A 14,661-nucleotide genomic window follows, 5' to 3' on the forward strand; every position below is an offset into this window, starting at 1 on the left:
CACATGGGACTGGCTCATCCCCCTAAAGATCTGAGCAACTTGTTCAAAATGTTTGCACAATGCAGCCCTGGAAAACATATCCTTCAGCTTCTTTCTATGTCTTCCCATTTTCATACAACCTTCCGACCAGCCTCCTCAACCAAGCCCACTCAATAGTATGATTAAGGCAAAGGGTGTTATTCCCTTGTGCCAAGTTACACAAACTAGTATACATTCAATGTTCTTGTGATGGTACCATTTTGTGACGTTCTGTTTTCAGTACTTTGTCTCTTAACTCAACAAGTGGCTTCGTTTCTCTCACCCACACAAAAATGTAAACAGATATTATAGTTTTGGAGAAACTTCCCTGGCATTTCCTCTCGGCTTTTTCAACTACAGCCCTGTCTCCGTGTGCCAAAGGCAGACTGGTTCCAACAAGGCATCCTTGCAAATGCACAGGCAAACTATCAACAATGCTATTGTCTTTAGAAAATGTGCCGAAAAAGAGCTGACATTTGACATACAAGGTAAGCCCAACAAAGTATTCAGAAGATTATTCTTTCCTGCTGTTATAATCCACTAACTTCTTGTTGTTAGTTCTTAATCCAGTATCATGTCTAGACTGTTTCTTCTATACCTCCAACAAAGCTTTGGGAAAAATAAAATTGCATCTTCACATGCTTCTACACCCTTCAGCTATTATCACCGGCCAAGTCATGGAAATAGCACACCGCATTCTCACTTTGGAGTTTGGACCTTTTTTGTCTTCTAGGACATTGGCAATCTGCTACAAGTATAATAACAGACAAGAAACACAGGTACTTGAGGCTCTTTCTACAAGATTAATTAAATCTTCTTTTGAAACAAGTACTAAGTAAACATTAAGAGGATATTACTATGACTTCTGGAAAGTATTAGTGCAATATAACTAGTACATAAAGGGTGATATTCTGACTATATTACAAAGGGGCATGTTTGAAAACTTTAAATGTGTCGAAGTGCACTTCAAATAAAGAAAATATACTCTAAAATAAAACTAATTTCTTTCATTCAAAGCATTTATTATTAGAGTAGATGCGGTATTCAAACAGTGAGGAGGCATTTCAATGTCATGGTGAGAAGCTGTCCCCTTTAGTCCAAATTCCCCTCCTCCCAAATCAATTTACAATAGCCCTGAGGACAAGAAAGGGGTCCTGCTGCCTTTTAAGTTAAGGCAGCCCTGAATAAGAGACAAAGAAAGTTGATGCAGAATAACTTACAATTTCCTGCAAAATGACTGCCATGAAGTTTAAAGTCATCCAGAACTGCAAGAGTGACCTGAGAGATCAAATAAAAAGGAGCACATTTCAATCAGGTCGGCTTTTCATTACAATATGCATCGGAATAGATGTTTGCAAACTAGAGGAATTTTAAATAGTTTTTCATGAAGCAACTTTGGAAAAGTCTTTTTTTCTACCATGTTTTTATTAACTTTTGAACTATGGTTACTTAAGAGAAAGAAACAAGATTAAGAACCATTAAAAATAGCTTTTTGCAAATTTGTCAAAAATATATTTGGGTAATTGCTTCTGTCTATATGTGACCTAAATCCTCAGAATGTGACAATCTGAAGAGAGAAGACTAACAGTCTGTGTTGTGACTTGTGAACAATAAAAAATAACATATTACTAAATATACTCATATTGGGTATCAACTATTGTTTTTCTTGGATGGGAAAGATAAAAGAGGTTGGAGAACTTGAAAGAAATGAGATGAAAATTGGGCTGCATTTGAGTAAAAATAGGTGAAAAAGAAAAATAGCCTTCCTCCTTGTAGAAAGTAGGTAAGGCACAAGCTGAATAACTAAAGTGAATGTGGGCTTGGTATGTGTACCATGAGTGTGTTTGGGAAGAGGGGTTTGTAAACATTGTTCCTTAAATTAGAGAATAGGGCGATCAGCTTTCATTGAGCACTACTAGCTGCCACACACATGCTAATGCACGTGGAACCTAGGGTTTATTGCCCTTCTATGTACCAAGCAACCTCCTATGTTGGTCAGTGTATTACAGAGTAGGAAATAAGGTTGAAAATAATCAGATTATGGAGGGACTCAAAATATATTGGCCCATATCATGGATCACCTAAAAATAAGTTTCTGCCCTCTGAGACAGAATCATGCATTCAATCTGTCAGTGCATTCATCTGTTCCTTCAGCCATTCATTTAATGGGAATAGAAAGACCAATGATATACAATTTTGGCCCCTAGGCTCGCCCTTCCATCCTCCCCACTCAGTCAAATGAGGAAAACAAGCAAGCAAACAGACATTAAATGCAATGTGTTTAAGGCTATGTACGAAGTATATGAAGTCAACTAATGTAGCTTAGTTATTCAAATTGGTTACATGACACAGTCATTGCAATATTAATTGATGAATCTTGATCACAAAGATGCTTTAAGTGCCTGCATTTCACAAGGGGTGTACGTTTTCTGGGGGCATAAGAAACCACATGGGGTTATTTTTTCAACAAATATTTGTTTACCACACACCATATGCCAATCACTGCTCTGATTCCTTGCCCTATTGTGCTTAGATGTTGGGCAAAGAATGAATGAATGAATGAATGAATAAATAAATAAATAAATACATAAATAAATAAAAGAATTTAACTGGTTCAATAAAAAAGTAAAAAAAATGAACTGATATTGAATGCAGATATTACTATTATATGAAACAACCATAGACATATTATGAAGTAAAATGCACTATCCAGATGAATGTTTGGATAAAATAGAAGATTTCAAATTAAATTTGTGCTTCTAATTGACCACTCAGGACTATACCTCAGAACATTGCTGATAAATTTTGCTCTCTTTTGCTATAAGCGATATCTTGTTAGAAAAGTTAACATAAGGCTGCTTAAAATTAATGGATTTATTTTTTTGCCACTGTTTAGATGGACCATAAGGTATTAACAAAGAATACATGTTTCTTATATGTTACATAGATGTAATTTATGAGAATTTTTATATCAGAAATATATTTTTCCTTTAAACAGTTTAGAATTAATTTACTCAAACCATTTCTCTTAGTAATATGATCCCAAGAGATTAGGCATGATTATCTTTACTACATAGGGGTCCTACTTTGCAAACTATAATTTAACTTAAATTCAATTAAAGCTTTATAAAAGTCAAGCGATACATAAAAGTTGCATTATTATAAATATTTCAGTATCTTGAAATGTGAATTAACATACTTGGGATTGATTCTTTTCTTGAAGAATACATATGTTAAAGTCACCATCTATCACTAGTGAATTTGCAAATAAAAAGGCTTTATTGATCATTAATCACTATATGTCCCAACTTGGACTGTAGCCCTTTCCATTCCAACTGTAACATAGTTGCAGTCTGTGAAAGAGGTGAGGAGAATTGGGGAGGAAGATCCTCACTGCTGGGAGGTTGCCATAAGAGACCCAGTGCAGCTGTCATCTAACACCTGTCCTCTTTTCAAAAGCAGGGGGTAGCATTCTTACAGAGAAACCAGAGAAATATGGATTAGAGGAAACTACGAAAAGATGGATAGCCTATTGTTTCTGATCTCTCAGGTGGCAGAAAAATTGCTAATAGACCAATGCCATGTTTGAAGGAAACGTACAGCATACATTGTTTTCTCCACCGTATAATTCAATGATGCGTTTTAAATTGGGAGCACAATCCAAAAGATAACCAAAAAAATTATTAAACATGTTCATGAGCAACAAAAAAGTAATAGTTATTATAAATACCGTTGAAGAGCGATATTAATACAGAATGACTTTTATTGCATTGGAAAAATTGCTTGAAAACAGATGTAAAATAGTTATTCGAAGGAATAAGCTGTTCGCATTAACACAAGAGGCAGTTTAATAGAACCAAAGGCTCTGATGTTAAAAATTGTGGGCAATAAACTTAGAAGGATTAAAAACAATCTATTTCCAATAAAGGCAAAGACTTTAATACACCTAGATTTTAAGCGGAATGCAAAAGAAAGAACCCACTTTTACTGCTTTGAGTTGCTCCATCTAGGCCTACTTGAGGTTTGTGTTCTGTTTTGGATATCACATGTTTGAATAGAAAGACAAACTGGAGTGAGTTCAAAGGAAAGCAACTGAACTGATAAAAGGTTTGGATACAAGACAGGCCAGTGAGCCATGGGCATGTTCAGGCTAGAGGGGAGACAATTGAAAGAGAGACATGTTAATTGTCTACAAGCATTTAGGGAGATGTTATGGGAAGAGAAAGAATACGCTCATGTTAAACATTAGGAAAGAGTAGAAAGCCATAAATTTAGTATATTCATGGGAATTGCCTAGAATTTATATATATTTTCCCTTTCGAGGTAATTTATATAACTTTGTGATTTGCCATCATTCAAGTTCAAGTACACAAGCACAAATGGCATGTGCCTTTAAACCCGAGGGCACAAGAAAGATCGCAAATCAATGTTTGTGGATAAAATCTGGTTACAGAGAAATATGTGGCCTTTCTCTTTTGATATGAGTAGCTTGAAGTAATCTGTGGGATCCCAATGCCGTTGACGATATCTCAGAGTGAGGATAAGTTTTAGTTTATTAGGGAGAGATAAAAGAGAAAAAAACACAGACTAATTTTCCTACCAAGCAAAGAAACACCTGAAGTTGAGTTAATATCGTTACATGCAGATGCTTCTAGAATATACTGGCTATCCCTGAACACCAAGTAAGCAACCATTTTCTTTCACCTATTTTCAATGCCTCTCCCACCATTTGGTGGTGCAGGGGGCAGGAAACTGAGGGAGTATAAGGTTTTTATAATTAAGGCTGGATTAGTAGTAAGAATGTCCAGCGATCCAAAGGCTGAGCAGCAGTTTTGATGTTTGAAAGAAGTGTGTAATGTTGGATTAAGCGACAAGCAACCCAGCATTTCTTTTTCTCCCTCAAGGCTTTGATGTTGGGGGTCAAGTGGGCCCCTTGTCCCTCTGCAGTTTCTTCCGTGCAGTTTTGATATGCTGCTCCTTGTTCTAATCCATCGCAGCAGAGTCCTTGAACCAAGAAAAACTGACACTCATTCTCAGTAATGGGTTCCCCCGGATTGCCATTTTATTTCTTGCTGCTCTGAATTTCTCTTACGTGAACATTTTCTAGTGACTTTGATGGATTTAATGTGATCTCTTTTTTCCACTTTTTTTTCAAAGCATGAAAAGTTCCCTGCCAGGTGGATATTCCCCAATTCTCACAACTCAACTTATGATTTTTTTTTCAAATGAGAGTGATTCTGAACAGTGAGAACTCATAACTCATTTGAATGGAAAACAGTTGGGGGGTTGCCACACTTCATTGTACTTGATTGTTGACACTAGTGGCAGCTGTTACTGCCAATCTATCTTCAACCAACTGTGAACATATCCAGATCTCTCTCTCTCTCTCTCTCTCTCTCTCTCTCTCTCTCTCTCTCTTTCTCTCTCTCTCACTTTGTCTCTCTCTCTCTCTTTTTCTCTCCCACTGTCACACACACACACACACACACACACACACACACTCTTCTTTCATTAATATAATGGGGTTTGGAGAATACTAGGGTATCTTTTCTAAATTATTTCTTCGGCAAATTTTAGTAAAATCAAGGTTGGTTTTGTATTTTCCATTCCCATAATCACTATTTATAGCATTATAGTTATTGTTTTAATTCAAATTAACAAAAAAATGAGGCAGACATAACTATACAGTTCTAAAAGAGAACCCCAATAAAATCATGAATTCTAGGCTAATTAGTTTGTCCTATTTATGTAGTTAGGGAAAGTAGTTTCTATTTTTATGTTCCATTGGGTTGTTATAATTTCAAACTCAATAGGATGATACAATTATGCTGTTGGTTTCTCTTTGACCCAAAGACTTAAAGCATACACTGTGCCAGTGCCTTTTAAAACAGAAATGCTGAGCAAATGGCTAATAACCTAATTTCAGGTTCCAATGGGGTTTGGTAATACATATACTTCTCAAACTTTTAAACAGGGGGACAGTTCACTGTCCCTCAGACCGTTGGAGGGCCGGACTATAGTTTAAAGAAAAACTATGAACAAATTCCTATGCACACTGCACATATCTTATTTTGAAGTAAAAAAACAAAACGGGAACAAATACAATATTTGTATTTGCATGTAGCCTGCGGGCCATAGTTTGAGGACCCCTGTCTAGAGTCTGCACACTTTTTATTACCTTATAAAGATGAATAAATTTCTCTTGCCCTTCCTTACTGCTATCACAGCTGCCAGGAGTACCTCAGATAGTTCTATTAGTTAAGTCGCAATTACACCACCCTCTCCAAAAAATTTCACAATCTAAATGAAGGTAGTAAATGACCATCATTAATGTATAAACCATTTCTGTGTGACCTTTTCTCTGAACTCTTTCTATTTCTAAAAGAGGTGAGTCTCTGCCATAGGATAATACATAGTAATTCATATATGTACATGTTAAATGTGCTCTGAGGAGCAACGTGATAAGCCAAACACAAAATCACTTATCTACACTGGCTTACTGTCAACATATGAGTATTACTGTTTTATTGTTGAAAAAGAGAGACAGTTCTATTCTTCCACTAGAAGAATAGAAAACTCAATGACAGTCACATATTTTAATTACTTTTTATGTGCAAGAATAATACTCATGAAAAGTAGTCTATTAACTGAGACTACATGTTTACAAGTTTAAAACTTTTTGTAATATACTTTTATCTACTATAATATCAGTTTTAGCGCAGTTAAAAGATCATAGAATATGGAAATAAACCTATAATTGTTTTTTTTTCTTGCCTTTTTTGCTATTAATTTAATGAAAGAACTGTGAAAAAGAAATAAACAACAACAATAACAAGTAATATGACGTTACCACATAGGCCTTTTCCTCGCTGATCGATAGGGAGATTTTCAATAAAAACAAAAATGTTTGTGTTTGTTGACTGTAGCTACCTCTCAGGATAAGTGCCACATTGTAAGTCACTTTGCTCCCTTCTCTCTCTCTCTTTCTCTCTCTCTCTCTCTCTCTCTCTCTCTCTCTCTCTCTTTTTAAATTATTTTTTATTGATTTTTATGGAATGGGATAGAGAGATAGAAACATTGATGAGAGAGAAACATCGATTGGCTGCCTCCTGTACACCCTCTACTGGGGATCGAGCCCACAACCCTGGGCATGTGCTCTGACCAGGAATCGAATGGGTGACCTCTTGGTTTATGAGCTGACACTCAACCCCTGAGCACACGGCCATTATTTCGCAGAGAGGAACAGAAAGGAAATGATGACAGAAAATCACTGACAGGCTGCTTCCTGCATGCCCCCTAATGGGGATGTGCCCTAACCAGGAATTGAACTATGACCTCCTAGTTCATGGTTCAATGCTCAACCACTGAGCAACACAGGCTCCCTTCTCTTTTTTAATAAATGTACCAAATTATAAATAAAGTACATAGACTTGAATATGTATGTGGACTCACACCCTTCATAACTGCTCAGGTGCCATAAAAAAGCGTCTGAGACATGTGTTATGAGCTAGTAGGCAAGATGAGTGGGAAATGAATTGAGATAGGACAGGAAACATTTCTGCCAACTTGTTTAATGATGGTTGCTTTTTCTTTATCTCTGTTAATACTCTTTCTTATCTGTTTTATAGAAATCACTTTAGAGATGCAAACAATGGTAAACATGGAAAGTCATTAGGCATCTAGTTTGTGTTTAAACATCTGTTTTAAGAAAAAATTGAGTTTTTAATGTACAAACAGCTGTGTTTCCCTTTATTTTTATTTTATTTATTGATTAAGGTATTACATATGTGTCCTTATCCCCCCATTGCCCCCCACCCCCTCACTCATGCCCTCATCCCTCTGTTGTCTGTGTCCATTGGTTAGGCTTATATGCATGCATACAAGTCCTTTGGTTGCTCTCTCCCCCTTACCCCCACCCTCCCCTCCCTTTTCTCTGAGGTTTGATGGTCTGATCGATTCTTCTCTTGTCTAAACATATTTTTAGAGATTTTAATAGTCATTGAAATGTGTAAGCCTAACAACCTAAAATTCAATTTAGAATTAATATATATTTAAAACAGTTAAAGAATAATTGAAAAAATATTTAGCTGTTGGAATTTCTCTTTCTCAATTTTTGTAACAGCAATCTTTATTATATTTCCATGATTTCAATGTTAACATGCAAATAACCACAATTTAAAGTTACATGTAAACAAAACAACATATATTTCCATATGCATAATTCTGTTTATAAACAATATATGTACTTATTTTTCTCATACATTTAGCCCTCAGCTTTCTATAATATGAACCAAAACAAGAAACAGAGGTAGACAAACAGTGTAATTTGATTTCCCGTTTTCATTTTTTAACCCATTCAACCAATATGTATGGGACCATACTGTATGTGACACTATCCAATGACAATGGGAAAGATAATGATGAATAAGTGTAGCTCTTTTCCTCATGGCCTTGTTGGCTAATGCTGCAGTTCCCACCTTTACTTTCCTAAATGCAGGAGCTTTATGAAACACTAGAGGCCCAGTGCACAAAATTTGTGCACTCGGGGGGAGGGGGTCCCTCAGCCCGGCCTGTGCCCTCTCGCAGTCTGGGTCCCCTCGGGGGTGACCACTTGCTGGCTTAGGCTTGCTCCCCAGGGGATTGGGCCTAAGATGGCAATCAGACATCCCTCTGGAAGCCCAGCAGCCCTCGCGGGATGTCCACTTGCCAGCAGAGAGCAGACCTAAGCTGCAGTCAGACATCCTTAGCGCTGCTGAGGAGGCAGGAGAGGCTCCCACCACCACTGCTGTACTGGCAGCCATCATGTTAGGGTCAGTTTGCATATTACCCTTTTACTATATAGGATAGAGGCCTGGTGCACGGGTGGGGGCCAGCTGGTTTGCCCTGAAGGGTGTCCCAGATCAGGGTGGGGGTCCCACTTGGGTACCTGGCCAGCCTGGATGACAGGCTGATGGCTGTTTGCAGCTGGTCACACCCCCTTCAGGGTGGGGGTCCCCACTGGGGTGACTGGCCATTCTGGGTGAGGGGCTGAGGGCCGTTTTCAGGCTGGTGGGCGACTAAAGCTCCCAGCCTCTTTTTTTTTAATTCTGGGATTTATTTACCTTCTATAGCTGTCACTGGAGCTGAGAGCCAGCTCCAGCTCTGAGGCCCAGCTCCAGCTCTGAGGCCATGGCTGACTGAAAGCAGGTATCTGGGGTTTGTTTAGCTTCTATAATTGCAACATTGTTGCATCCAGAGCTCAGAGCTGGGCCGCGGCAGGCGGGGAACCTTGGCTTCCTCCATCACTCAAGCAAGCAAGCCTCATGTTCGCTTCAGCTGCGTGGCTGCCGGCCGCCATTTTTCTTGGCAGTTAATTTGCATATCCTGCTGATTAGCCAATGGGAAGCGTAGCGGAGGTATAGTCAATTACCATGTTTGTCTATTTTTAGATAGGATGGGATAGGACAATTTAATTCAATGTGGTCACATTCTCTGAGCTCAAAACAGAAAAGATATTTTTCTCCACTTGGGTGATGTCAAACCTTATTCAGGGAAGAATTAGATCAGGATTTCAGAACCTATGAATGAGCCCAGAAAAACAAGCATAAGATATGTGCCCCACCACCCTCACAATAGATATTCTCAGGAAGGGTCAGGTTACCAATCCAGTGTAGATGTTGTAGGAACTGAGCAGGTCTGCTCTAGCCCATGGGAGAATTCACACATAATTCTCATGCCAAGTGAGCCTTCTCTGGCATCCTGTTTTACCTGGGCAGGAAGAAATGTTACAAAATTACTGATAAACATGTACTATAGTATTGCTGTGAGATATAAAACAAGAATAGATAATACAGTGATTCAGTGAGTAAACAATATAAGAGTAAAATGTATTTTTTAAAGACCAAGAGTATTATCTGCCAAAGATGTAAAGATGCACAGGTTCCGCTGTAGAGAGCACCTGGGAAGGCACATGGGCATTTCTTTAATAAATTGTCAGCTGAATCCAGGGTGGTAGGCAAAGCCACGTCCTGGAAACACATCTTGCCAAAAAGGCAGAAGTGTTCTCAGGTTGACCTTCATTTCTGCCCAGGTGCCTGGGAGTGGGTTTTATTATGTAAATCCAGCCAAGCACCAGGAATGAATACCACTCAGGCCCACCTAAGAATGCACATAATCTCCTTTGTCTTGACCTTTGGTGAAACTTCCTGGTATTTGGGGTATAAAATAAACACGCTGTATCAGTGCTGGGTCCCTGTCTCTCCATCAGAGGAGGGCAGCGGTCCCACCTGGTCCCAGCTTTTCCTTCCATCTCTGTGTCTGTGTCTTTCTTTCATTTTCTTAATCCCCAGCTGCCCCTACTCAGGAACCGGACCGCTCTCTAGCCGCGCTGGACACGGAAAAGAGAGAACTCCATATTCTGCATTAAAGTAAGCTAGTTTAGTCTCCTCCATGTGTTTAATAACTCAATATGTCAAGTTATTATCTGGTTTTATAAAATAACTCCTTCCCTCTTTCCTCAATACCAAGAATCTTTGAAGAAAAAAAAAGTTGCAAGGCAAACCAGGGGATTTTATAGTTTTCCATTCTCCTAGTTTAGAGCAGTTCCATTAGCAAAATTGTCATGGAAATCTATTTGTGTATTTTGCGTCTACCATATGAAGCCTATTTTTCCCTCTGTGTTTTGTTTTTGCTGTTCACTTCTTAGGTATAATGAATGAATTGTTCATTATTTGCAGCTGAGCATTCTAACTTAAACTAGTGACTCATTTTTAGTCTTTTATTTTATTCTATACACAGTAAAAATAATTTTGATTCCACTAATTTTTGCACTGCTACTTTTGACTTCCCATGACTACGTAGTAGGTCCTCTATCACAGGACATTTTTATTGTTTCCATGTCTTGTCCACTGTGAATAATGCTGCAATGAGCATAGGGGTACATATATCTTTGTGAATACATGATTTTAAGTTTTTCGGGTATATCCCCAGGAGAGGGATTGCTGGATCGTATGGTAGCTCTAGTCTTAATTTTTTGAGGAATCACCAGACTACTTTCTATAGTGGCTGTACCAGTCTATGTCCCAACCAGCGGTGAGTGAGGGTTCCTTTTACTCCACAACCTCTTCAACATGCACATAATCTCCTTTGTCTTGACCTTTGGTGAAACTTCCTTGTATTTGGGGTATAAAATAAACACGCTGTATCAGTGCTGGGTCCCTGTCTCTCCATCAGAGGAGGGCAGCGGTCCCACCTGGTCCCAGCTTTTCCTTCCATCTCTGTGTCTGTGTCTTTCTTTCATTTTCTTAATCCCCAGCTGCCCCTACTCAGGAACCGGACCGCTCTCTAGCCGCGCTGGACACGGAAAAGAGAGAACTCCATATTCTGCATTAAAGTAAGCTAGTTTAGTCTCCTCCATGTGTTTAATAACTCAATATGTCAAGTTATTATCTGGTTTTATAAAATAACTCCTTCCCTCTTTCCTCAATACCAAGAATCTTTGAAGAAAAAAAAAGTTGCAAGGCAAACCAGGGGATTTTATAGTTTTCCATTCTCCTAGTTTAGAGCAGTTCCATTAGCAAAATTGTCATGGAAATCTATTTGTGTATTTTGCGTCTACCATATGAAGCCTATTTTTCCCTCTGTGTTTTGTTTTTGCTGTTCACTTCTTAGGTATAATGAATGAATTGTTCATTATTTGCAGTTGAGCATTCTAACTTAAACTAGTGACTCATTTTTAGTCTTTTATTTTATTCTATACACAGTAAAAATAATTTTGATTCCACTAATTTTTGCACTGCTACTTTTGACTTCCCATGACTACGTAGTAGGTCCTCTATCACAGGACATTTTTATTGTTTCCATGTCTTGTCCACTGTGAATAATGCTGCAATGAGCATAGGGGTACATATATCTTTGTGAATACATGATTTTAAGTTTTTCGGGTATATCCCCAGGAGAGGGATTGCTGGATCGTATGGTAGCTCTAGTCTTAATTTTTTGAGGAATCACCAGACTACTTTCTATAGTGGCTGTACCAGTCTATGTCCCAACCAGCGGTGAGTGAGGGTTCCTTTTACTCCACAACCTCTTCAACACTTGTTGTTGCTTATCTGTTGATAATGACCACTCTAACAGGTGTAAGGTAGTATCTCATTGTCATTTTAATTTGCATTTCCCTAATTGCCAATGAGATTGAACATCTTTTCATACATCTATTGGCTGTTTGTATGTCTTCTTGAGAGAGGTGTATTTTCAAGTCCTCTACCCACTTTTTGATTGGGTTATTTGTTTGTTTGATGTTGAGTTTGTGAGTTCTTTATATATTTTGGAAATTAAACCTTTGTCAGAGTGACCCAAAAATTAATTCAAAATGGATCAAAGACCTAAATATAAAACCTGAAGCAATAAGTTACATAGAAGAAAATATAGGCACCAAACTTATGGACTTTAGTCGTAGAAAACATTTTATGAATTTTACCCCAAAAGCAAGGGAAGTAAAGGCAAAAATAAATGAACGGGACTATCCTATATAATAAATCCCTAATATGCAAATCGACTGAACAGCAGAATGACTGGTTGCTATGATGCACACTGACCACCGGGGGCAGATGCTCAATGCAGGAACTGCTCCCTGGTGGTCAGTGTGCTCCCACAGGGGGAGCACTGCTCAGCCAGAAGCTGGGCTTATGGCTGGCAAGCACAGCAGCAGCAGCAGGAGCCTCTCCCATCTCCGCAGCAGCACTAAGGACACCTCGGGGGATGTCTGCCTGCTGGCAGGGAGCGGGCCTAAGCTGGCAGGCAGACATCCCCCGAGGAGTCCTGGACTGCGAGAGGGCATAGGCTGGACTGAGGGGATCCTACCCCCACCCAGTGCACGAATGTTGTGCACCAGGCCTCTAGTATCAAAATAAAATGCTTCTGCACAGCAAAAGAAACTAACAACAAAAGAAAGAGGCAGCCAACCAGATGAGAAATTATATTTGCAAACAGTAGCTCTAACAAAGGTTTAATTTCTAATTTTAATTACATTTCAATACTTTAAAATTATTGGTCTGTCTTTTGAATTCCTGCTAATTTAATATAGACTAGAAAACACCATTAATTAGAAATATCAATTTCTCAATCACAATAGCTAAGGGATTACATTGTATAAAACAAGGTAAAAAATCCTATTTTCAAAGTACTGATTTTTAAGATTTATTTCTTAGAATTCCAGGGCCATTTAAGCGTTTAGAAAATGTTTCTTCATTAGGGTAACAAGTTTATTAGTCAGGCATTTAAGTGTCTAAAAAAGTTAGATGGTTTATATATGCAGCTAAAAATAGTTACAGTAATTTAATTAACTAAGTTTGAATGTGACTAATTTTTTTAGTGTTATAAAATTTTTATTTATCATTGCAGGAGTATTAATTTTTTATAGATTAACAGTTAACATTTTATGAAAATAAAAATATTTTGCAAAATATAAAAATATTAGTAAGAAGAGTGTTATTGCTTTACATTTTCCCAAATTTGATATATATGTACATATATTTATTTATTTATTTATTTATTCTTTTTTTATTGTTGACAGTATTACAAAAGACATCCGTAAATTCCCCCCTCTCTTATCTCCCTCCACCCAGCCCTTACCCTTCCCCCCACCCAGGCCTTCACCACCCTATAGTCCATGTCCGTGGGCTATGAATGTGACTGGTTTTTAAAAGGGGAATTGGGGACTTTCAACTTGAGTAATGAAATTTTTACCAAAGAGCTCCCTAAAAGATAACTGTTCTATCTTTACATTAAAAAATAGATATTAAGCCCTAACCAGTTTTGCTCAGTGGATAGAGCGTCGACCTGTGGACTAAAGGGTCCCAGGTTCAATTCCAGTCAAGGGCATGTACCTTGGTTGCAGGCACATCCCCAGTGGGGAGTGTGCAGGAGGCAGCTGATTGTTTCTTTCGCATTGATGTTTCTAACTTTCTATCCCTCTCCCTTCCTCTCTGTAAAAAATCAATAAAATATATTTTAAAAAATAGATATTAACATAGAATAATAATGTTTTTAAAATTGAATTTAAACACTTAAGTAATACTGAATTTTTTTAGTAGAAAAAACTACATAAATAATTATAAGTGGGGTTTTTTTCTCTCTTTTTTACTCACAAATAAAACCTTGGAGCATTGAGAGGAACTGTACTAAAAGTTAATAAACATTGAGTAGAAACTTTTTCACTTGGTGATTTTTAAACTTTCCTTCTCTACAAAACCTTCTTGACTCTTCCAGGAAGGTGAGTGATTTCCTGTATTGTATCTTCATATCACTTCTGAGAACTTATGAGAAGGTCTATAGATTAAGAGGACAAGTTTTAACATTAGACAACCTAATAACAAATTCTGGATGAGTAAATTACTTGATGTGTATTCTCAGACAAGTTACTCAGCTTTTCTAAGCCACCATTTCCTAAGATGTAAGAGGTATGATAATGCTCATGTCTTAAATAAAACAATATAAGCAAACTGTTTAGTTTAATGATTGACATTGCTTTGACCTTTAGGCATAGTATTTGAGTTTATTTATCCAGAGATCAGTTCTGATTTTAAGCATAACTGCTTTTGTTAATAATAATAATAATCCTATATAATAAAAGCATAGTATGCAAATTGTCTCCTCTACAGGAGT

Source organism: Myotis brandtii, unplaced genomic scaffold, assembly GCF_000412655.1.
Source record: "Myotis brandtii unplaced genomic scaffold, ASM41265v1 scaffold38, whole genome shotgun sequence".
NCBI classification, from domain to species: domain Eukaryota; kingdom Metazoa; phylum Chordata; class Mammalia; order Chiroptera; family Vespertilionidae; genus Myotis; species Myotis brandtii.